This window comes from Manacus candei, unplaced genomic scaffold, assembly GCF_025592945.1.
Source record: "Manacus candei isolate 608988 ecotype Guabito, Panama unplaced genomic scaffold, ASM2559294v1 h1tg000045l, whole genome shotgun sequence".
Classification (NCBI taxonomy): Eukaryota; Metazoa; Chordata; class Aves; order Passeriformes; family Pipridae; genus Manacus; species Manacus candei.
In genome coordinates this window covers 5474200-5499228 of record NW_026138093.1, presented here as the reverse complement: position 1 = coordinate 5499228, position 25029 = coordinate 5474200, and the positions used below count along the sequence as shown (strand labels likewise).

General features: G+C 54.9%; 2 pseudogenes; one reads left to right on the top strand and one right to left on the bottom strand.

The window, feature by feature from the left end:
- Positions 1-561, top strand: part of LOC127474844 (zinc finger protein OZF-like) — a 182655-nt pseudogene extending 182094 nt beyond the window's left edge.
- The window catches only part of LOC127474811 (zinc finger protein 208-like), a 1297692-nt pseudogene that overhangs the window by 786980 nt on the left and 485683 nt on the right, over positions 1-25029 (bottom strand).

Here is a 25029-nt window from a genome sequence, read left to right as displayed (position 1 = left end):
ACGTCTATACACGTGTGGGGAATGTGGGAAGAACTTCAGTGACAGCTCCAACCTTCTAAAACACCAGCACATCCACACTGGGGAACGTCCTTACACGTGTGGGGAATGTGGAAAGAGCTTCAGACAGAGCTCCCATCTGATCCGACACCAGCGCATCCACACTGGGGAACGGCCATACACATGTGGGGAATGTGGGAAGAGGTTTCAGACCAGCTGGAATCTCCTTGTGCACCAGCGGACGCACACGGATGAGAGGCCCTTCCGCTGCACTGACTGCGGGAAGGGTTTCAGTCAGAACTCCACCCTCATCACCCACCGGCGCATCCACACAGGGGAGAGGCCCTACAAGTGTGGGGAGTGTGGGAAGAGCTTCACCCACAGCTCTAACTTTACCAGACACCAACGGACCCACCAGTAAGAGAAGCCCCACCAGTGCCCCGACTGCAGGAAGAGCTTCAGCTGCTGCTTCCACCCCGAATGAACCCCCTGATGGTGAGGCAACCCCTGGAGTCCAGTGACTGTCACTCCATCCCTTTCCACCACAAAGGGCCAGTCCCCTTTCACAGGAGCACGTTCTTCCAACAGAACCCTTCTTGGGGCTGTGGAGATTCCTGCCTTGGCCGGGGAGACCTTCAGGTCTCTCCTGGAGGTTGAGAGTAGAGATCTCCCAATGAGCGTTGGTCTGGGGGAGTTCCATCCATCTCTAATTAAGAATTATTGCTTTTGTGCCAGCTTGAGTAGATTTGCTTCAACTATTCCTGTAGTGTAGAGCACTGTCCTATCTTATCCTGTACTCCTGGTAGTTTCAGTATGTATACTGTGCAGTAAATAATTCTAAAGAAGATCTTTTGTCTTATCATTTGTAACCCTAAATAATTCATTTCTATCAATAAATCTGATTTTCCATCATTAAAACTTGGGAAACAAAAGTGGTTCAGTCACACCTCTGTAATTCCTCTAAACTGAAACTGTTGTCATGACCCAAGGCTGAGATTGGATCCAGCAGCCCCCAGCACCCCACAGAAAGTTTGGAGCTCAGGGGGGCCAGTCCCCTTTGCCAATCCCCCCGTGCCCAAAGACCCTCATGGGATCATTGGACTACCACCCCTTTTCCACCCTTCTCCCTGTTCCTCCCACTCTTCCGTGGTCCCCTCAATCCACAACCCACCTAGGATCACTTTTTGGGTCCCAACCTCTACTTTTTTCCTCCTTTCCCACCCCTTCCGCATCATCCCTACACTCCCCAGCCCCCTCATGCTCAGTTTGGGGGTCCCACCCTCCCCTTTCCCAACTGTTCTGTCCTCTCCCACCCATTTCCCATCATCCCCCAAACCTCAGTGCCCCTCCCTCCTCCACTTTTGGGGGGTCCCACTCCCCTCCCACTCAGTTTGGGGTCCCACCACCCCTTTATCCCCTCTGACCCCCCTTTTCCCACTGACCTCCCCCTTCCCACCCCCCGCTCACCCGAGAGCTCCTCGCCCACAGCCGGGGGGACTCTCAGCACCACCAGTGCCCAGAGAAGTCCCCCAAGGAAAGGGGTTGGAGGGGGTCCTGGCTGGGCTTTGAGTATGTTTGGGGGTTCTTGAGGTGCTTTGGGGAAGTGCAGGGGGGTTCCCAGCACCTTTTGGGATGAGCTGGGTGCCCATTGAGGGGCAGGTGCCCTCCTAAACCCCTCCAGAGCAGGATGACACGGAGAAACACAGGGGGGTCTCCATTCCCGATCCATCCCAGGGCCAGTTCTGCCTCCCCAGACTCAGCTCCAACCCTTGGGATTCCCCCACGCCATTTCCCCACTGCCCCCCAATAACCGGGACTGGGAAGAACTGGGAAGCTTTACTGGCATCACTGGGAGCAGCTGGGTGGTGTCAGAATAAAAGCAGGGATGGTGGGACACACGACCCCCCAAAATCCTCACAGGGACAGGAGGGGTCCAGGCTGGGCCCGAGGCCCCGGGGAGGGGCTGCGGCCGCCGCCGGCTCAGGAGCTCTGTGGGGAGAGAAAAGGGGGTGACAGCGGGGTGGGGGGCCCCCGGGGGGGCACAGACGCTCTGGGGGGACACACGACCCCCTGGGACCCCCCTCACCTTCTGACGCAGGTAGAAGCCGAGCCCCAGCGCCAGGGAGACGAAGGCCAAGAGGAAGCCCCCGGCCCCTCCTTGGCAGCAATTGCTCAGGCTGATGGAGCCCGGCAGGGCCGGGGCCGCCGGCGGTGTCCGATCCCGGCAGGAAGCGGGGAGGGCCCGGCGGGGTCTGAGAGAAATAAATCAAGGCAGAGCTCTCTCTTTATTTTACCCCCTGGGCAGTGACCATCAAGAGCTGTCCCTGCTTCACAGGAGAAGCTCTGCAGACTTCAACAAAGTCTGTGGAAGAATCTCCTCTAGGAAAGTTGGCCCTGGGCTTTTATGCTTATCCAGTGATGGATCTCCAGTCACACATTCCCAGGCCAGTGAGCAGCTGATCTGTCAAACTCTGCTTCCAAAAGCAGCATGTGTGTTGGAAGGTTGGGGAACCAGGTTGGGTTTGGCACAATTCAACACTAAACCAACCCCTTGGCACCAGCAGTAACTCCCCACAGAGAGCTTGCAGTGCTTGCATTCTCCCATCAGATTCTTTTCCAGGTAGAACATCTTGATACAAGGGGTCTGTTACCACCCACCCCAGAAAGGGGGGGGTAACCAGGTTCTTATTAATAAATCCCTTGGGGTGGATTAGAGTGAAACGACACTGAATAATCGGTGTTTAAAAACATATATATGTAGGGTTTATTTTAGAACAATTTTGTTTCAAAGGTAAACAGGTATGTTGCCATTTTGGGTGTTATCATCTCTATCTCTCATCTACAGCAATATGGAATAAAGAGAACCTTTAGGGAAAATGCATAAGGTAGAGAAAGAAAGACAGGATAAGGGTAAGGGAGAGTAAAGGAAAGCAAAGCTGAGAGTGGAAAGATGTCTATAGTCACTGCCCACGGGGTCCAGCGATGGAACTTGGGAGTTGCAGCTTCCATGTCTGTCAGTTGAAGTGGTGGCCTTGATCCATTGGGGGTGGGGGAGGGAAGCCCCCACACTCCAAGAAGTGATGAGTTATTATATCCATGGATGGTGTCCCAGGCCGTGCCTCGAGCCTCCAAGGTCTGCTGGGCCCGCGCAGAGTTCCCGTGAGGGGCCTGGTAAACACGGCTCTTCTCACCTTTTCAGGGCTTGACACCCTCAGCAGCACTGGCAGGGGGGATGGGTCCAGCTGCTTCTTCCCAGCCTGCAAAAGTGCCCTGGCAATCCCAGAATGCATAAATCATTGTGGCAGTTTGAGACCCTCAAAAATCCAATTTCCAAGTCCTAGTCCCCCCCCCCAATTTGTTACAGTGTGAGAGGGTTTTCAGACAAAACACAGCTCAGTATGGGGGGAAAGGAATTATATTACAGTATATTACTTACACAAATAAATACTATAATACATTATATACACAATTTTAACTATCTCTCCTATGGAAAAGCAATATATTTACATTAGATCAAATCCCTCCTTTCCCTCCGATAAAAGTTCTGAAGGGAAGATGAAAAGATCCTTTCCACTTTCAGGGCAGCAGTGTCTCTCCTCTTCAAGGCAGCAGTCATAGCTGGATTTGTCAGAACTGGAAAATCTCTCTCTCTCTCCATTACAACACAGGGGTCTTCTCTCACCCCTCGGCCCTTCAGCTCCAGCTGGTCTCTCTCCCATGGACTGCGAAAGCAGGGACAAGGCTCACCTCTCCACAGTCATATCACGGGGTACTGGGCACCCCTGACAGTCCCTTCCTCAGAGGATTCAAGTTCCTCCTGAGTCAGAACGTTTAGGGCTTTCAGTTCAGTTTTTGCCCCAAGTGTTCTAGCAGAGCTCCTTTGCTCCGTCTCAAACTGTCAGCATGGCGAAGGGGGGCAGGAAGGCCTCTTCCCCCCTCCACATTCCTCCTGGCTGTCCTGCTCCAGCTCCAGGACATCTCTGAGCTTCTCAGCTTCTCTCTCTCTCTCTCTCTCTAGTTGCTGCTGCATTTCAGGACTCCCTTCAAGTGGAAGTCCACCCCCTCCTCCCAAGAGGGGTCTCAAAGGGTTTGGAGAAATAAAGCCAGGCTCACCCCAAACAGTCTCTGCTGAGTCTGGTGCTCTGTCTCTCCGTTGGGCATCTCTGTGTCTCTCAGCTTGACTCCGTGCCACCTCGCTACTGCTGACTGTCTTCTTGGCTCTCAGCCACAGCTCTCTGTTCGGTGCTGTCTCTGCCGCCGCTCCTGCTGCCCACTCACAGTGGAGAAAAACTCCCTCGGCTCTTGGCCACAGTACTCGGCCCAGTTTAACACTGTTCCAAGTTTCTACAGCCCCAACCGGGGGGCTGGGGGGTCTTGGCCCCCAGCGGGGCTCCCTGGCCCCTCTCTCTCCTCGTGGTCTCAGACCAAGACTGCTGCTCTTCTTTCAGCTACGTAATCTCTTCTTTTCCGTCCTGTTGTGATATGTTTAATTTTGCAGGGGTGCTGATTGGGTCAACACCAAGAATACCACCTCCTGGGGTTAACCACTTTCCAACTCCAGGGGAAAACCCTTTTTAACCCAGGACAGTCATGAACCATTTCAATCTCTGACACTCCTCACCTTGGCCAGTCAGTGCCCAGGAACAGCCCTGGCAGCCCAGCCCCCAAGGGCACACAATGTGCTGCTGGGTTGGAGAGGACCCTCCTCAGCCTGGGCAGCAGGGCTGCAGGGGGGGATTCCCTGACCCTCCCCAGATGGGCCCTTCCTGCCCACCAGCTCCTGCTCCAAAGGGCTTCCACACACCCTGGGGCACTTGTCCCACTTGGGCACTGGAGCTGCCCCAGGGCATCTCTGGGCAGTGGCCAGCTCTGGGACTGCTCAGGCAAGTCATGGCCTGAAGCCACGATTGTGGAATTTAGGAAATAGTTGAAATCTCTGGAGAACAGAACTCTTGGTGACTGCTGAAGGCTTCATGAACAGCATTGCCACATCTTTTCTTTTTTTTAAAGTCATCAATTTTTTGTAGGTGAACACCAGGACTATGAGACTTGGAAAGAGCAACTTTAGACACGGCCCCGCTGCAACAGCGACTTCCAGGATTGAGCAAAGCAGAAAAACAAGGGCCACTTGTGTTATTTATTGTAGGGGTCGCCCCCCCTGAGCTGAGGATTTTTCCTGACCCACGGGGGTCCTGGGGGTCAGCCATGATGTCACCTGAAAGCTGTGACTGCTCAGGGCTGGAGCTCAGCCCCAGCACAGCCTCTCCCAAAGAAGGACAGGGCAGAGGGGCTCTGGGCTGTGGGCAGCGAGGGCCAGCTGGGCTGGCAGGCAGCTCCGGGGCACCTCTGGGGCTGTCAGAGAGGGGCTGTTCCAGGACCCTTTGGGCTTCTGGGGGCTTCTTTGGTCTGATTCTGTAGAAGAGACACAGAACTGAGGCAAGAGCAGCAGCACTACAGCTCCTGGCCCCTCAGATGGACCAATGCAGCCGCTCAGCTGGGCTGTGCCAGCAGATGACAACTCCCGGCACGCTGAGGATCCTGGCCCTTCCAGTTGGATCCCCCTGGGTGCCATCCTCCCCCCTTCAGCCCTAAGCCCCCCCAGGACTCCACCAGCCTGGCAGGGTCACTCAGCCACCCCTGGGGCAGCTCGGGGTGCCGCGCAGGGGCCTGGGGTGCGGCAAAGGCCTTGGGAGGGCTCCTGAGCAGCCCAGTGCTGGAAGAGCTGTTGAGTGGGGAAAAACTCTTGCTGGTCAGTGGGAGAAAGAGAAAAAGGTGACAAAAGCCATGGTTTCTTTTAAGCTTGAGCAAACGTTATGCATTTAATGTGACTGAAGGGCTCTGAGGCCAGGCTCTGCAGTGTGGGGACAGGAAAGAGATGTCCGGGGGGCACGCAGGGCTGTCTGAACATGGAGCTTCTTGAGATGTCCCGAGGAGACATGAGAGCAAAGTGGGGCCTGGAGATACCCTGAGGGCAACTGAGTGCCCAGGGCTGAGGCTGACCTGTGTCTCCAGGGACACCCTGCCTGTTCCTGCCTGCGTGGTGGCTCCCTGGGACTCGTTGCTGGGGGCAGGTGCCATGTCAACAAGCACTGGGACCTGTTGCTAGCGGCCGGCAGCGTGTCACAGAGGGGCCCTTTGTGACACCCACTGCAGCAGGTGTGCTCAGCACGACCGTGGCCCACGGTGGGTCAGTGTCCGTCAGGACGGCGACCGGACAGGAGAGGAGTGCGGTGCTGGCGAGAAGCCCCCGACTGCAGTCCACATCTTGTCCACGACCCTTGGTGACCTCGTGGGAACTTGGCGTTTTGCTGAGGCGTTTTGCCGAAGCATTTTTGCCTGAGGCATTTGGGCCGAGGCCTTTTGGTCGAGGTGCTTTGCCTGAGGCTCTTTGCCTCGGCCTTTTGGCTGAGGCACTTTGCCTTGGCCTTTTGGCTGCGGCCTTTTGCCTTGGCCTTTTGATTGAGGCACTTTGCCTTGGCCTTTCGGCTGAGGTGCTTTGCCTTGGCCTTTTGGCTGAGGCACTTTGCCTTGGCCTTTTGGCTGAGGCCTTTTGCTGAGGCCTTTTGCCTGAGGCACTTTGCCTGAGGCGATTTGGCCGCAGCATTTTTCCCGAGGGTGTTCGACTCCACCATTCGGACGCCCTCCGTAGGCAGGCTCCCCTGTGTTCTTTGATTCACAGGATGGAGAAGAGACCCCCCGCCTGCCCCAGGCAGGCCTGGATGGAAGACAGCTCTTCCCAGGAGAGCCGCTCTCCAGGTCTGCAGCTTCCATCCTCCTGTGAGGTGACCACCATGCAGCCCCTGAAGCTCGGTGAGTGAGGGACCCTGTGGGGCTGGGCAGGGCTGGGGCCCACCACCACACCCTGTAGCACACCAGGATCCCACTTTCCTGGTCAGTTGACAATGGGGGTCCTGGGGTCAGCCGTGATGTTGCCTGAAAGCTGGGACTGCTCAGGGCTGGAGCGTGGCCCCAGCACAGCCTCTCCCAAAGAAGGACAGGGCAGAGGGGCTCTGGGCTGTGGGCAGCGAGGGCCAGCTGGGCTGGCAGGAGGCAGCCGTGCTGTGGGAACCTGGGCCTTTCCTGCCTGTCTGCCATTGCCTTCCTCAACCCGGGGCACTGGGGCTTTCCCGGGCATGGCAGCTCCTCTGCCGGGCACCCTCCAGCCAGGAGCTGCAAGGGAAGGCTGTGCCAAGGCAGTGGGCAGAGAGCTGGGTGGAGGGCAGATATCCTTTGCTCCCTCCTCTCGCTGGACCCTCTGCAGCTCTCCCTGCTCTTCCCCCCCTTAGATGCCAACTGGTTGCCCATCTACAAGGAGGAGCAGGAAGCTGTTGATTCCATCCTGGCCTTTGTCACCAGCCCCAACAAGGTAACTGTGACCAGCTGGAGGGCGGCTGTGCTGCTGTCTGCTGGCAGAGGCTGTGCTGCCAGGCTGCTGGAGGGGTGCTGGCAGGGCAGGGCTGCTTCTCCTGCAGGGCACTGTACCCCCAGTGCTGCGGTCCCGCTGGCTGTGTCCGCCCACTCACAATCCATGTTTGTGTCTCTGTCCCCCGGCTGGCAGGAGGAGAGAGACAAGGCCACATTTCTTCGGAGCATCTCCGTGCTGTGCCGAAGCGCCTTGAACCATGGCCTGACCCAGGGCCTGGATCTGTTCTGTGACATGTACCAGCTGGCAGAGAACATCAAGGTGAGGGCACTCTGGGCAATGTGGTGAAGGGAGCAAAGCCCCCTGGCACGGGCAACCTGTGCGGACAGCACTGGGGTGGGTCAGGGACTGGGGGTCCTGGGTGCTGGCAGCTGCCAGGTGCCATCCCAGCTGTGCTCTGCAGGCGCTGCTGGAAGAAGAGCCAAGGGACCTGCTGCGCACAGACCTTCGGCATCTTTCCATGCTGGCTCTGGAGAAATTGAGGTACCTGCCCATCCGTCACAGACCCCCTGGCCCAGAGGTCCGATGCCACCCGCACGAGTCGTCGAGGGGCTGCTCCCAGCACCCGTGTGCAACCAGTGTCCTGCCCTCTCCCTGCAGCTTGGTGGACACAGCGCTGGAGGGCAAAGCCAAAAACCTCCTCCGTGCGTGTTTCTCAAGTGTCTTCTGGCTGCCTGCAGAGAAGGAAATGCCAAAAGGGGACCTTGCCCTCTACATCAAGGTAAGTGCTGGGGGAGCTCCAGAGCACTCCAGCCCCTCTGGCCTGCTCCCTGGCTATCCCATGCTGCCACAGGAGCAGGGATCCCAGGCAGGGCAGGGTACTTCCCCCCCTCGTGCCTCTGTCCCCTTCCCGTGGGCCTGGCCGCATCCCGTGCCACAGGCTGCTCTACCCTCGCAGATTGTCTATGCCCATGTCTCTCCTGGGAAGTGTGGGCATCCTCCTCCTCCTCCTGTGGCACAGGGGATTCAGATGGCTCTCCTGGGGCTGGGAGGAACAGCAGAATGACTGCCATTGCTCTCTGTGTTCCTTGCAGACCCTGAACTCCATGGACAGCATGCTGAGGACAATGGTGCTCAGCTTTCCTGCCTCTCAAGTCAGCGAGGAGCTGCAGGGCATCTTGGAGGTCTGGCACAAGCAAAAAGGGGGGGAGTCCCAGAGCTGTTCCTCACCCTGGAGGGGAGGGTTTGCCCACTCCTGGCTGAGTGGTGCCCAGAGCAGTGCTGAACAGGCAGAGTGCCCTGCAGGGAAGGTACCCACCTCCTGTGGGGAAGCAGGGGCAGGCCCCAGGCTCTTGTGGAGCACAGGGGCTGCAGAGGGTGGCACCTGCCCTCCTCCTTGGCCATGAGGTTGGCTCTGGGGCCTTTGTGCCCGACCTGGGGCAGACACCCCACTGCAGACTTTGCTGGAGGGGAGAGGAAGCCTTGAGGGATGGGGCGAGTGCAGCCCAGGAGTGGAGCTGTGCTGCTGCTGGTGTTGGAGTCTGCTCCCAGGGCTCACCCGCTGCTTCTCTTGTCCCAGATGCTGCTGGACTTCACCAGATCCGAGAGAGAGGCTGTGAGGGAGAGGGCCATGGCAAGGATCGATGTGCTGGCCTGTGTGCTGTCTGACTATTCCACTCTGCAGGTAAGGACCAGGCCCCCTCCAGCCAGGCCATGCCCCCATCCCTGCTGCTCTCCAGGCCAGGGCTGCTGCCCACATGGCTGCTCTGAGAGACGGGGACGCAGGGCTCTGCAAAGCCTGATCTCCCCAGGAATCCAGCCCTAGGCAGAATCTCGGGAGGGGGGCTTTGGCACCACCTTTGTGCCCTCAGCCCTTCTGCTCATGCCTCCCTCATCCAGGCCCATGCCAACGTCAGAAGAGGCACTGCTGGACCTGTCTGCTCTGGGGAGATCCAGCTCCCTCTCCTAGGAAAGCTGCTGGGGCATCTCATCCTTTTCCGGTTCTCTGAGGAGCTGACATGTTATGCAGCTTTCCATGCTCTTTTTGCCCTGGCTGAGTTCATCTGTAAGTAAAAAAGGCAGAGCAGTGCTGGGCTTCATCTACTCTGCACACAGACATCTCCTGAGAGATCTGCTTCCTGACCCCCTTTGCCCCTCCCAGCTGCTTCCCAGAGCTTCCCAGCTGCCCCTTTGCTGCAGAACCTGAGTGCTCTGCTCAAGGCTAGGATCTGTTTGCTGCTGCTCTCCTTCCTCCCCTTCCTTTCAGGATCTTGCAGCCCGCTGGTTTGTGGGCCCCACAGCCAAAGTCCCTCTTGACTTCCCTGTCCCAAAGCCACGTCTTCCCTGGTGGGGAAGAGCAGATCCCCCACCCTGGCTGGTCCCTCCAGTGCCTGTAGCAAGAAGCTGGTCCTGATACCCTCCCAAAATCCTGGACTGCTCCTGTCCTGCCCCCTGGCCAGCAGATGCCAGGGCGGTTTGGTGAGCTTGCTGGCAAAGCTGCTCTGCCTTCCTGACTCTTGTGTGTTTGCCCTGGTGTTTAGTTGAATCCAGGCTAAAGGACAGAGCAGGCCAAGTCCACCGGAAAGCTGTGACCACCTCCGTGCTGTGTTCTCTGAGCGCCAGGGACTGTGCCAAGGTAAGGAGCTGTGCCCTTGCTGGGACTCCTGTCCGTGGCACCAGCAGGGCACTGCTGTGAGCCAAAGGACCCCGCAGCAGTGGGGCTGGCGCGCCCTCAGCTCCCTGGGGAGAGGGTTCCTGCCATCCTTGAGCAGGGATAGCACGAGGGCTGCACTCCAGTGGCCCAGCAGCAGCTTCAGCCCCAGCAGGAGCTCCAGTGCTCCTGGCCACCAGCAAGTCCCTGGTTCTCGGTGGGGCCAGCAGCCTGTGCCCACGAGCCCTCCTCCCCCAGCAGGAGGGCCCTCTCTGCTCATCCTCTGCCATGCAGGGACTGCAGGCACTGCTGCCAGCTTTGCTGTGGGCACTGCTGTCAGCAGTGGTGGGCACGTCCGGCCAGGGCCGCTCGAGCTGCTCAGCCAAGCAGCACCATCAGGGCACTCAGCGTGACGTGTCTTCCTTCCTTGCTGCCATAGGCCTTTGGAAAATACCTGCAGTCCCACGAGAGGACGGATGTCATCCTCGTGGCCATCGAGGCATTGGGAGATGCCAGCATCCTCGACCAGCAGGTGCCCAGCAGCCTGCTGGATGTGGCCTTGGAGGACCCGGACGTCTGGCTGACAGATGTAAGTGGGCTGTGGCTGCATTGTCGTGCCCTTCAGCCCTCTTGGGCCTTGTTCCTCCCTGCTTCCCTCCCTCCCAAGCACAGGGGACTTGGGCCCCCCAAGCCACCTCAAGGCAGCAGAGAGGAATGGGAAGGGCAACTGAGGACATGGCTGCACTCCGGGGGCAGTGCCATCCTCACCTGTATCTCCTGCAGGCGCCCAAGATAGTCAGCAGCATCCTTGAGAGCCTGCCATACTGCAGCACACAGGCAGCGTGGGAGAAAGCGGAGTCACTGCTTCGCCTGATGACCAACCTGTACCCCACCACAGTGGTCATCCTCCTGTGCAAGGCAGCTCTTCAAGGAGACAGGTACTGGCCCTGATGGCCTTGAGAGTGGGCTTGTTCCCTGTGGGGAGAGGGACCCCGAGACTCTCTGGCTGCCAGAGCCAAGGAACGCTGCAGGACAACCTGCAGAGTCAGGCCCTCCATCCCCCCACGCTTTCCAGCCCTGCTTCACAGCAGCCAAAGCTGGCCCAGCCAGCCCAGAGCCAGCCCGGTGCTCCAGCCCCACGGGGAACACGCCCTCAGCCCCGTCCTGCCCGCGCGGGCAGGGCCCCCGGGGACGCGCAGCCAGGGCTCCAAGGGGCAGGTTCTGGGGGGCTGCTCCAGGCCACAGCACTGTGGCTGAGGCAGCCCTGCTGACAGTGCTCTGCCTTCTCTGCCTTCCAGCACTGCGCCGGAGCTGTGGGAGCTGATGTCCTCCATGCCGGAGACACTGGCCAAGATCTTGGAGGGCTTTGCCAACCTGCTGCACAGACAGTGCTTCCGCTGCTCCGCAGAAGGCCCCCGCACCCAGCCCATGGCTGTGAGTGACCACCAAAGGCCCTGGTCCCCTCCCACCAGCCCTGCAGGCTCTGCCGGCCCCTCATGGCTCTGTTTGCTCCTGCAGTCGTCCTCCAGGAAGGCTGAGTTGGAGGATTTGGCTGAGGAGCCCGACCTTGAGAGCCATCAGGGCTGTCCAAATGTGAGGACGGCCAGGCTGCTGCTGGAAGGGCTCGTCGGGCTGTCACAGAGAGCCGAGATGGTGAGCAGGGCGGTGTCAGGAGCAGCCCTGTCGGCAAACAGGGGCTGGGGCTGGGTGGAAAGCAGTGGCTTGGCCTGGCCTGGGACTCACAGTGTGGGGTGACTGCTCCAAACGCCCTCCCTGCCATGGTAGGGCCTGGGGTGGCTGCCTGAGGAGCTTTTCAGGCACAGCACTCTTCACCCAATGGACATTCTCTTCTCTCTACAGGCAAGAAACATTGAACTCTTCCTGCCGGGCATGATGAAGATCCTGCAAGTTGGCAGCGAAGATGCCCAGATGAAGATCCTGCTGGCCTTGCGAAATGTTCTGCGTCAGCTGAAGAAGAGCAAGGCCAGCTTCATCGCTGTGCAGCTTGTGGGGAGGCTCCTGCCCCTCTTTGACTCGGTAAGGCTGATGTGGAGCCTGAGCCCCTCAGATGGGCACTGGGCAATGACAGCTGCCCTGCAGCCCAGCCCTGCGAGCAGCACTTGGAGCCAGCTCCACTCCCCTGGGCTCTCCTGGGATGGCTTCTGGGCCGTGCAGCCCAGTGCTGCTTCTTCTGGGATGTGAGGCCGGAGCCGCTGCCCTCCCCGCAGCCATGATCAGGGCCCTCTTCACTGTGGGCAGGGAGCTGCTGTTTGCAAAGCTCCCTTTTCCTGCTTCCTGCCAGGAGTGCAGCGAGCTGCGAGAGCTCTCCATCCGCATGCTCACAGAGCTGCTGCAGTTGGTGGTCCGCAGGGATGAGAAGAGGATGAGGAAGGAGGTGTGGCGAACACTGGTGCCTCTCCTCTTCCGCATGAGCGACCAGGTCCCCAGCGTGGCCAAGGTACAGCGCTGAAGGCTGAGCCCTGACACACAGAGGGCTGAGCTGACACCCCCAGGGCTCCTGGGCATCGGGGCAAGGGCAGCTGGCAGCGGGCAGCGCTCCCCCAGCACAGCCCGTGGGAAGGTCCGTGCGGAGCCAGTGCCAGCAGGGCCAGAGAAGCTGGCACGGCCCTGTGCAGCACCTGCCCTGCCTGCTCCTGCAGGGCTCGACAGCAGCCCATGACCCCCATGGCCTGAGCAGGGGCATCCCCACAGGCTGTGTCGGAGACCAGGCCTTTGAGCTTCCACGCCTGTCCCCCAGGGCTGTCCCCAAAAGGCTCCCAGACTTTTGGGCTAGGGCATGTCCCAGCTTCCTAAAGGTGGGATCCCCCAGGAACAAAGCCAAGATGTCTCCTTGCCCAGGCCCCCGGGGCATCTCTCAGCTCATGCTGTCCTGCAGGCCTCCAGGGAAGCCCTTCTTGCTGCCGCCGAGCTGCTGAAGTGGAAGACGCTCAAGCACCTGCTGCAGAGAGAGCGGCTGTGGGAGCTTGGAGCGTGCTTGGTAAGGACAAGCTGAGGGGCCCGGGCTGGGGGAGGGCTGCCCCCATCCCATGTCTGGGCTGGGGGCTCTGCAGCTGGGCAGAGCCTGGAGCTGCATCCCTGTTGCTGCCCTCAAGAACAGAGCCCCAGGGGCTCTTCTGCTGGCCCCTGTCCGCTCCCTGTAGCCAGCAGGAGGGGAGGCCTCTCCGTCCCAGGAGGTGCTGGCGGGAGGCACTGCTCCAGCCAACTGCCCCAGTGACAGCCCTGGAGAGACATGCCTTGTTCTCTCTGCAGCTTCAGAACAGCAGGAGCAGGGCTGAAGACTTCATCCACCAGAGCCTGCCCTACCTGCAGGACCCTCAGGCCAACGTGCGCCTGGCGGCCGTCAGGTTCATTGGTGAGTGCCAGCCCCTGCAGTGCCTCTGGGGCAGCCTGACCCCTGTGCCACTGCTGCCCCAGCAACGAGGGGCAGTCCTGGGGCTGCCCCAGCCCTGGCCACCCCAGGCAGGGCCTTGCCTCCCTCTGCCAACCCTGCCCACGCAACGGGGCTTTGTGGCCGCCTTGCTCAGTCCCACTGCCCTGAGCTTCTGGGGGCTCCTGGGCTCAGCCCTGCTGAGGGGAAGGAGGGTAGGTCTGGGGACCCTGCTGCTGGGAGTAGGCTGGGGAGCAGGGGCTAATGGAGCTCTGTGCCCAGGACTCATCACACGGCGCCTGAGGGAGCAGACCACGGAGAGTCAGGCTGACATCCTGAGCGGTGAGTGGGGAGCACGGTCTGACAGGAATCCAGAGGCCCTCTGCAGACATGGGGTTTTATCTGGGCTCTGTTTCTTTCCGTCACAGCACTTCAGCCCTTGGAGACAGACTGGGACATCTCTGTCAGCTCCCTGGCAGCTCGGACAGCCTCCATTCTGAGGAGTCCTTTCGTGCAGCAAAGACCAAGAGGCCTCCTGCGAGCACTGCGCTGCTGCTGGCCGTGAGCCCGGCAGAGGTGCAGCTTGCCTTGGCTAAAGGACTGGGGATGAATAAAGCTGCAACAACGTGCCCAAAGCCCTGGTGTCCTTCAGCTGCGCGGTGCTGAGTGTACCGAGCCGACCGTGTCCTTCCTGGGCTGTCCCGCAGGCAACGGGACGCTCCCCCCTCAGCACCCCTGGCCCCAGGCTTGTGGGACAAGCTGAGCCCTGGCTGGGGCTTCCCCTGGGAGAAGCCACCTTGGCTAAAGGACAAGCTGCTGCCTGAGCCTTCTCACCCCATTTCAGGGCCACTGCCAATGTCACCCTGCCCTCTGCCGGTGTGAAGCTATTCCCCTTGTCCTGTCACTCTAGGCCCTCGTCCAAAATCTATCTCCAGCTCCCTTGGAGCCTCTTTTAGGCACTGGAAGGGGCTGCAAGGTCACCCCAAAACCTTCTCTTCTCCAGCCTGGGCAGCCAAAGTTATCCCTGTGTCCCCACACAGTGCCCGACTCTGTGACCCCTGTATCCTCCCAGGCCCAGCACCCCAGGAGGTGGCACAGCAGCAAGCCCTTGAATTGTAGCTGCAGAGTCCCACGTTTCCTTGGTGGACTCCAAATTCCATCTCTGGTACCCCAAAATGCCCCACTGAGCCCTGCATTGCAGCTGTGCGGCCTCAAAGGGTCTCCGGTGGACCCCCTAGGCATAGAAGGATGGAATCAGGAAGGAACACTCAGCCCTGAGTGGGCTGCAGAGGATCCCAGAGCTCCTGGGAAGTGCTGGGGCTCCAGAGTTTGAAGCTGGAAATGAGTGAAGAGCTCTGTATTACACTTGTGGCATGGAAAGCCCTGGCAGGGTGGTTTCTACTGGGGGGCCTGGGGTGCACTGAAGGCCTCAGGAGGCTTTGTGTGTGATCATGAGGAAGCTTTTCTTGATGGAAATGGTTGTCAGGCATTGGAAGGGGCTGCCCGGAGAGGTGGTGGAATCCCCATCCCTGGAGGTGTCCAAGACAAGACTGGACATGGCACTCCCTCAGTGCTCTGCTCTAGTGGACAAGGTGGGGATGGGTGCAAGTTGGGACTCGATGATTTTGCAGGTCTTTGCCAACCTAAATGGTTCTGTGATTGTATGATCTGGCCTGAAGACAGCTGCAGGGCAGGTGGAGGAGTCCTGTGGTGGGACTGTGGCCAAGAGGCCTCTCCTGGCTGCAGAAGAGCAAACCGTGGGCTTTTGTGTCCCTCGAGGGTCAAGGGAGGGCTCGTGAGGTTTCAAGGAAGGGTGAGGGAGGGGGATGAAGGGGTACTGCGGGGATCAGGGGACAAACTGTGGCCTCTGGAGCACATCAAAAGGTGCCTTAGGGTGCTGAGGGGGCAAACGACCCAGGCTGAGGCAGCCCCAGCACAAGAGAGGGTTCAGAGAGGACTTGTGGGATGAGAAGAGTTCTAGGCCTGGAGGGCCCAGAAGGGAAAATGAACAAGTCCTGAGGGGATGGGATGGAAATTCAAAGTGGGGGGACTCTTTGCCAAGATAGCCTTGCCCACGTCTTTCCTGGACTGCCAGTTGTCCCCACTGGCTGTCCCCAGGCAGCGCAGATGCCCACACCAGCCCCCCAGGGCCGAGCGGGGCTCTGAAGGTGCCTGAGCGAGGTCACACTGGGCAGGAGCTCCAGGGCACCTCTGGGGCTGTCAGAGAGGGGCTGTTCCAGGGCCCTTTGGGCTTCTGGGGGCTTCTTTGGTCTATTCTGTAGAAGAGACACAGAACTGAGGCAAGAGCAGCAGCACTACAGCTCCTGGCCCCTCAGATGGACCAATGTGGCCGCTCAGTTGGGCTGTGCCAGAAGATGACATCTCCTGGCACACTGAGGATCCCGGCCCTTCCAGCTGGATCCCCCTGGGTGCCATCCTCCCCCCTCAGCCATAAACCCCCCCAGGACTCCACCAGCCTGGCAGGGCCACTCAGCCACCCCTGGGGCAGCTCGGGGTGCTGCACAGGGGCCTGGGGTGCAGCAAAGGCCTTGGGAGGGCTCCTGAGCAGCCCGGTGCTGGAAGAGCTGTTGAGTGGGGAAAAACTCTTGCTGGTCAGTGGGAGAAAGAGAAAAGGCAACAAAACCCATGGTTTCTGTTAAGTTTGAGCAAATGTTATGCATTTACTGTGACTGAAGGGCTCTGAGGTCAGGCTCTGTGGTGTGGGGACAGGAAAGAGGTGTCCTGGGGGCACACAGGGCTGTCTGAACATGGGGCTCCTTGGGATGTCCCGAGGAGACATGAGAGCAAAGTGGGGCCTGGAGATACCCTGAGGGCAGCTGAGTGCCAAGGGCTGAGGCAGGCCTGTGTCCCCAGGGACACCCTGCCTGTCCTGCCTGCGTGGTGGTTCCCTGGGACCCGTTGCTGGGGGCAGGTGCCATGTCAACAAGCACTGGAACCTGTTGCTAGCGGCCGGCAGCGTGTCACAGAGGGGCCCTTTGTGACACCCACTGCAGCAGGTGTGCTCAGCACGACCGTGGCCCACGGTGGGTCAGTGTCCGTCAGGACGGCGACCGGACAGGAGAGGAGTGCGGCGCTGGCGAGAAGCCCCCGACTGCAGTCCACGTCTTGTCCACGACCCTTGGTGGCCCCGTGGGAACTTGGTGTTTTGCTGAGGCGTTTTGCCGAAACGTTTTTACCTGAGGCATTTGGACCGAGGCCTTTTGGCCGAGGTGCTTTGCCTGAGGCTCTTTGCCTTGGCCTTTGGGCTGAGGCCTTTTGCCTGGGCCTTTTGGCTGAGGCACTTTGCCTTGGCCTTTTGGCTGAGGCCTTTTGCTGAGGCCTTTTGCCTGAGGCCTTTTGCCTGAGGCGATTCGGCCACGGCATTTTTCCCGAGGGTGTTCGACTCCACCATTCGGACGCCCTCCGTAGGCAGGCTCCCCTGTGTTCTTTGATTCACAGGATGGAGAGGAGACCCCCCGCCTGCCCCAGGCAGGCCTGAATGGAAGACAGCTCTTCCCAGGAGAGCCGCTCTCCAGGTCTGCAGCTGCCGTCCTCCTACGAGGTGACCACCATGCAGCCCCTGAAGCTCGGTGAGTGAGGGGCCCTGTGGGGCTGGGCAGGGCTGGGGCCCACCAGCACACCCTGTAGCACACCAGGATCCCACTTTCCTGGCCAGCTGACAATGAAGGTCCTGGGGGTCAGCCATGATGTTGCCTGAAAGCTGGGACTGCTCAGGGCTGGAGCGTGGCCCCAGCACAGCCTCTCCCAAAGAAGTCATGTGTAGGTTTGGACCTGGTTTCCTGCCAAGTCCCCGAGACCCAGTGAAAAAGCTTACTTCCCAGAGAGAAAAAGAAAAACAAATAGCAGAGCTAGAGCAAAAATATAGATGTACATCTATCACAGTTATATCCAGTAAGAATACTCATCACGGCTGGGCTTCGCAAACGAAGATTTGGGGAGGGCACTACCCAAGTTTGTTGCAAGAGTGTTGGTGACTGAAAAGGCCAATATGAGATAGACATGTCCTGTTGCAAAAGGTACAGCAGAAAGACTCCTTAGGTGGTATATTCTGCAAGACACGGTTCTTTCTGCATTGTCTTTTCTCCTCAAGGGTGTTCCTGCGTGCATTCTCAAAAGCATCAGCAGTGTTATAGATGGGGTGTCTCCAGGCCTCCCGACTGGAGGTCAGAGTAGACCAGTTATGGTGATCAATATGGCCAAGGCTGAGATGTTGTTTCAGGGAATCCTTGTATCTTCTCTTTGGGGCTCCTCTCTTGCAACAACCAGTGGCAAGTTCACCATAAAGCAGGATCTTAGGGAGGCGGTGGTTGGTCCTTCATCCTGGAGATGTGCCCTGCCCAGCACAGCTGTGTTCTCAGCAACATGGCCTCAATACTTGTGACTGCTGCTTGTTCTAGAACAGATGTATTGGTCACATAATCTGACCAGTGGATGTTTAGGATTGTGCAGAGGCAGTGTTGTTGGAAGTGTTCTAGGAGTCGCAGGTGGTGGCGGTAGATGACCCATGATTCAGATCCGTAGAAGAGAGTAGACAGCACTGTGGCTCTGTAAACACTGATCTATGTACTTTTTTTCAGGTATTTGTTTCACCAAACTCTTTTATGAAACTTTCCAAAAGCACTTTATGCCTTTGCTAACCTGTTGTCTATCTCCCAATCAATCTTACCATCCGAGGAGAAGAGGCTACCTAGGTATGCTGGGTTGTATCTGCTCCCAAATCACACCCAGGGACAGTTTCACAAAGGTGCAGAAGGAGGGTTTGAGGTACAATTGAAGAGCTGAGTTCAAGGAATGTGGATGCATTTTTGTGGTGCTGGTTGAGCAGCCTGGGTCCATAAGAGTAATGTCAGACAAAATCACTTTGCTCCTGCAGGATTCTGTGTGTGGAATGTGTGAAACGTGGTTGTTCTTCTGGTAGGATAAGAAGTTTTGCCTTCATTGCTGTATCTAAAACAGGGTCTGGGGCTTGTGTAAACTGAATCCATCAGGCTCCATGAAACCATCCCACCTTCACCCTGCTGGAGTCTGTCCAGGTGCTCTGGTGCTGTGGCACGGTGTCATCCAGGGAGAATTTGAGCAATAAGGGACTGGGCTACAAGGCAGGTTTACAAAGAGTTTTACAAAACTGCCCCCCCTCCACAAAACCTCAGAAAATAAGTGTGTCATGTATTACCAGAAGAATCACTGAAAACACCTTTTGTGCCACTCTGTGAACACCAAAATCATGGAATGGAGTGGACCTGCACCGTAAGTAAATCAGAGATTGTTTGTAGGAATCCTCAAATCAGGAGAAAATCCAGATCCCTCATCTGTGGTAAAATGTCCTGTGAGCAGGACTGAAATGTGCTGCACACACACGTGTTAGAGCACATCATGGAAATAGGGGAGATTGGAAAACAGTTTTCAGATTTAATAGCATTTCAATTTTAACAGCTCATTTAAAACTTGGATAAAATCCAAGGAGTTTCCCTTAAAAAATGAATTAAAGCATTGCTTTTCTAGAGTTTTTGTAATTCCATCTTATCTAGGTTTTGTAGAGGGCTCAGATGTGAATATTCAGTCTGCTACCTGTGACAATGCCTGACTTCACTTACAATATTTTTAATAGTTATATTCTTTATATTCTATTTAGTCTGATTCTCATACCTGTGATCTTAGACTTGTGTGATTCTGCTGTTGTTTGTAACAGAGAATTTCCTTTGACTTCACTGTGAGAGCTCTCCATGGAATGATGAACAGTAGTAATAATATTAATCATTTATAGAGGGCTTTATATGTTCAAAATAAAGGATAATCTTTAAACGAGCTCAGCTTTGCTCTCAGATATGTGAGTGAACTCTTCACTGCTTTGAAGAAAATTGTTACCTGACATACAATTTTGTTTTATTTTCTAGTCTTACTGGGTATTTTGGAAAGGGTTTCTTTATTTTTGTAGGGTAGAATATTGTTTTGTCTTAAGTTTGAGACCTTAAAAGGTTTGCAAAGGACATGCAGGTTGCTGTGGTGTCCTCTGATGATTTCAGCTGACAAACTGAATGCTTCCAATCCTTTTACCTGTGAGGGGACTGCAGGCCATGCTGGAAAGCAGGTGTTACTGCAGGTGACTTTTTCTGCTCTATGCAATGAGTTAGCTTATAAACTCCTAAGGGAAGCATTTTTCTAGTGAATTCAGAAATTGTTACCAGTGTATCATAGGCACAAGAATTAACACTATTGTTTGGAATCTGCAGTTCTCACACAACTTTTCTAGAAGATCAGTAATTTCTGAGAGCTGGCTCCTGTTTGCAGTATAGAGCAGTCAGCTCTGCAATGCATGGTTGCTTCATGTGTTGGTTGGTTTATTTTCCAAGATTTACAGGTACCATAAACTGTTGCCAAAAGCAGGTGAAATGATGAATAATATTTTTTCTCCCCAATAGCCAAAATTTTGTGTGTATGTATGTTATTGGTATAAACAGTAAGTCTTCTTTTGAGTAGGAATAAGACTTAGTTCCTAAAGGCAGTGAAATGTAGCAGACAAAGGTCTAACATTTGTTCTTCTCCCCCTTTCTTGTTTTTTCCTGACAGATAACGCTCATTATTCTGTGGTAAATGATACTCAGATGTTCTGCAGCAGCAGGAAATTCAATGTGTGGGTACCATTAAAGGCCTGATTCTATTTTCTAACTCCACAGTGCAAGTGAATGCATCCAACAGCCAGGGTAGCTTGATAAGTGATGCTGTAACAATTGTCAGACCTCCAGGAGGTGAGTGTGAAAAAGTGCTTTTTCTGTGCATGGAACAATTCCGCAAACATTGTTGAACAAAATGTGATTTATTATCTCAACTGAGGACTGGAAGTTCAGAAGAATATGTTTGCATTAGTACTTCTCACTACCAAAATTGTCCTTTTTGGCTTCTAATTTGTCACATGGTTAACTTTAAGAACTAGAGAACGAAAACAGTTGTGTAGTTAACATATTGTGAAGGTGAGAGGTGTATCATGTAATTCATTTTTTTCCTGTGAATGGTGGTGTGCTCTATCAGGGACAGCTGATCTAGTCCAAGAATACAGAGAGACTCACCCGCATTTTGGAACCTGTTTTAGAATAGAAGTTGGAAGTGCTGACAAGGAGCACTTACTGGATAGATTTAGAGAATTTTTTTAATAATAGTAACATAAACTACTGGCAATATATTGAGCCAGAATCCACCAAGTTCTTTAGTTGTAAGAAAGTCAGTTCCAATGTGCTGATTACAGTGACTGAGGCTCTAAACCCTTCTGGCTGTTCTCTTCATAACAATTGGAAATGAGAGAATTGAGCAAATACACCCTGAACACTGTGTGGTTGTTGTTGGTTTTGTCAAGAAAGCTTTTACATTTCTAGCTGGTGTGTCCCTTTTGCATTCCCTTTGCATGGCCATCCTGGAGAATTAGCTTTGGTTGAATAAATGCCAATGGAAACAATTAATTTAAGGCAGTTTTGAATTCTAATGTGAGAGCCCAACAACTCTTGATCTTGAGAGATGTGTAGGTGTAGCTGTTGAGTAAGAATAGTGTAGAGTGACATACATACCATTTTCAAGGAAAAGAAAAACAAAATCAAAGAAAAGAGAAATCCCACAAACCTTAGAGCTCAAAATACAGTTAAACTTGAAACAGTTTGCTTGCAAACAGATGAATTAGGTTTGGGTCCAAACCAGCAGAAAGACTTCAGGAAAGTGAGTAAATCCAATGCAGAGTTTGTGTGACAGATTACTGAGAAATAATAAAAAGGTCAATCTCCAGCACATTTTATACTTTTCAAGTTTTATTGTCCAGTTGCACCTAATATTAACAAATAGACTTTGTTATAGAATAATAAAACTGCATCTGAGTTTCATTGCTGATTTAAGACTGAGCAGTAAGACAATGTTATTTCTAATTCCAGTGCCACATTTTAATTTTGCACAGCAAAATTTGGTAGTGAGAATGTTACCAAATGACAAAGCAAAAGACCTTTAAAGATAAGCAAGGCTGTGCACAGGTTTATGACAGCCATTCAGACAGACGTTCTTTCATCATTAGATTGTTTTTGATCACAATTAGAAAACTTAGAGCTTTGAAATTATCTTTTTTATGACCTTGTGGTAGTTTAAAAGCAATACCTCATTGGTTAAATAGGTTTTAGTTCGTGCTTCCTTTTAGTTAATGCTCTGAAAAGGTGTTATCCTGATTTACACATAAAATCCTGCTGAAAAGCACGTGGCATTCCCTAGGATATGTGTGTTTAAGAAGAATTAAATTAGCAGTGAGAGTTATTAAAGAAATCTTCCAAGCTATTGACCATGGACACGTTCAACTAGATCAGGGTTCTCACAGCCCTTTCTAACCTGGCCTTGAATGTTTCCAAGGCTGGGGCTTCTATGACCTCTCTGGGTGACTCATGCCAGTGTTTCACCACCCTCAGTGTAAAAAATTTCTTCATCATATCTAGTTCAAATCTGCTCTTTTTTAGTTGAAAACCATTATCATTTGTCTTATTACAACTAAGTCTGTCCCCATCCTTCTTATAAGTATGATCTCAGGAGCTCCTGACAAGCCTTGACCAAACAATCTGAGCAATGAAGAGCCCCTGGACTGGACCAAGGGTGTGGTGAAGTGTCCTTGCACTGGACCAGGTGCTCCTGAATGATACAGGTGGGAACAATCTGGAGTGGAACAGTTGGGGAACACAGGATAATCAGTCATCCCATGAAAGCCTTGAAATATTCCCTGCCTGAATCACAGCCCAAATGGAACAGTTTGGATACAATTCCCAAATAGTTTGGAAACTCCAGTCATTCCTGACACCAGGATGGAAATTCAGCAGATAACTAAAGCCAGTCCCCTTGGGAGCCCACACCCAGCGGGCCTAAGGGAGGCCCTGGCAGCTCCCCAGCACCTCCCTCTCAGTGGGACACCTCTGGCAGCCTCTCCCAGCTCGGGAACCCTCCAGTTTGCAACACTCCAAAGACCCTCCCTGATGCCCAGGACAATTCTGATGCCCCTCCATAAACCCTCCTCCAACTGTGACCCTTGTCTGTTGGCAAACACAAAGGGATTTGGGGGAGTGTTTCCCTGACAACAAGGAGAATTACGGAGAGGGACCTTTCCACAGCCAGCTCTTGATGTGTCCACACATCTCTGCCTGGGTGTGGGTGTGAATTGACTGTGGTGTGAAGGTTGTGACTGTCAATCTATAATTCAGTCACTGTTAAAATTGTGGCAAATGCTATTGAACCACTTGATAATTGTTCAACTGGTCAGTGATTGTGCTACTAATCTCTTTTGCCTCCTTGTGTTTGGATCCAAATTCTTCCAGCCGTGACCCTCCTGCATCCCAAGGCTCTGTGTAAATCATTCCTATTCATCAAAAAATATATATTTTTCTTAACTTCCACTTTAAAATCTTCCTCCTTAGCTAAACTACAAAACAACTGTAGAAATCTTGAAGACTTGAAGACAATTAAAGGAAGGGAAATAATTTGTTTTTCACTGTTTTAATGGGTCCCACACTGTGTTTGGAGTTGCATCAGCTGTCAGTCCACGATGGGCCATGTCAGAACTGGTGAGGCTGGGGGGTGAGGAGCAAGGTTGATCATACAGGGTTAGTATTGGATCTCCTGAGGAGACACTCAGCATCAAGATCACTTGGAGGACATCTCTATCACCTCTTCTCTGAACTAAAAAATATCCATCATTGAATTAAAACAAAAAAGTACAAACTTTGAAGACTTATTTTGAAATTTCCTTGAAGACAATTAAAGGAAGACAAAGAGATCCTGAGGGATTTCTGCATTTTAATGAGCCCCACAGTGTGTTTGCAGCCCAGCCCATGATCCTGAGGGACTGAGAGAAGATTGAAGCAGCTGCTGAAGAAGTCAGAAGCCAAACTGCAAGTGCCTTGAAGCATTGCTGGGCCCCACTGAGGGCAGGCACTGCCAAAGCCTCCCCAGGGACTCCTTGGAGCAGCTCCTTGGAGGCCAGGAGTGCAGGCAGACAAAGGCTCTGGGCAGGCCCCTGCAATGCTGAGCAAAGCCTGCCTTGGTTTTGTGGAGCACAAAGGCCAAGGCCTGAGCCCCAGGCCCTGGCCCAGCAGATCCTGTCCCTCCCGGCTGGCTCAGGGCTGTTTGGGGGGCACTGGGATGGGAGGGGGAGGAACAACAAAGGCCCAAAACTGGGCAACCCCTGCCAGGCTCCTGAGGAAGGGGCGAGGCAGAAACCAAGTGCAGAACCTGCCAGGCAAGTTGCTTGTGGTGGCCTGAGTGGCAGAGGCAGCTGCCAGAGGCAAGGGGACAAAGGCCTGGGTGCCTTTGGGCCTTGCAGCCCTGCCAGAGCCCTTGGCCATCTCTCCTGCAGGCTGTCCTGCCCTGGCCCTGCTGCTGCTCTGGCCTTGCAGGCTGCACACACCCCTCCTGCTTTCCCACCCCCTCCCAGCAGCATTTCTAGACCCTCCCTGATGTCTCTGCACCAGCTCTGGCTGTTCCCTGGAACACAGAGCCAGGCCAGGCCATCACCCTCTTAGTGACCTCTGGCACCGTAAGGTTCCCCTTCGAGTAACATTCCTCTTTCCCCACCTTCAGTCTGAACCTTCCAAGCTGCCCTTTATGGGTTTCTTTTTCTTTCCAGCACCAAGAAAAGCTGCATCCTGTCAGATCTCCTCTAGACCCTCTCCAGTTCTTCTTCATTCCTCCAGAATGGGGAACCTCACAGACAGACAGACCAGTCCAGATGTGGTGACCCCAGGGCTGAGTCCAGGGGGGTGACAACTCCCTTGTCTGGGTGCCCACACTCCCCCCAAGGCAGCCCCATGTGCAGTTGGCCTTATTAACTTGGATCCTGAGCCCCTGTGCCACAGGACATCCCTGCCAGAGCCCAGGCCCTTCTCCTGGGGGTCACTGCAGAGCTGAGCAGATCCAGGTCACCTCCCATTCCTCTGCCAACCCCCTGGGCCTGCTCTGGGCCCTCCAGGTCCTTGCCCTGCTCCCAAGGGCTGTGGGGGGGCTTAATGGTCAGGGCTTGGGGTTTAGAGCTCAGGGTGGGGATTAGGCAGAACTTTGGGAGGTTTGCTGTTCTGCTGGCAGTTCATGATTAGGGGAAGAGCTTTTGGGGCTGGGTCAGGATTAAAACTTGGTTTTTCATACTGGTACTACAGGTTTGGGAATGGGGTGGGCACTGGAGTACAAATAAGAGTCTGGAGTTCTGGGATTGCACTTTTTCTGGCTTGGAATTAGAGCAGTGGATTCCTTTCCATGGGAGGGGCAGCATTTTTATGTAGTGTTGGGGCTTCAGGTTACAAAGATAGTAAAGGCCTACCAAGAGTGTTTGCACAGTCAGTGTTTCAGCACCCTCAGCATTACCTGAACCTGGTTTTATCTCATCAAAATCCTTCCTCTCTGTTGGTCAAGCCCCTCTTTCCTTCCCCAAGTTTCCTTCCCTTTTGTCCCAGTTCCTCCTAACCTCCTCAGAACTTTCATCAGGATGGGCTCAGCTTTGTGATAACACGGTGCAACCTCATGGAATCAAGGAGCCACTGTGAAACTGTAGAACCTCATGGAATTATGGGGCCATTGTGACCCTGGGGAAACCCTTGGAATCAAGAGGCCACT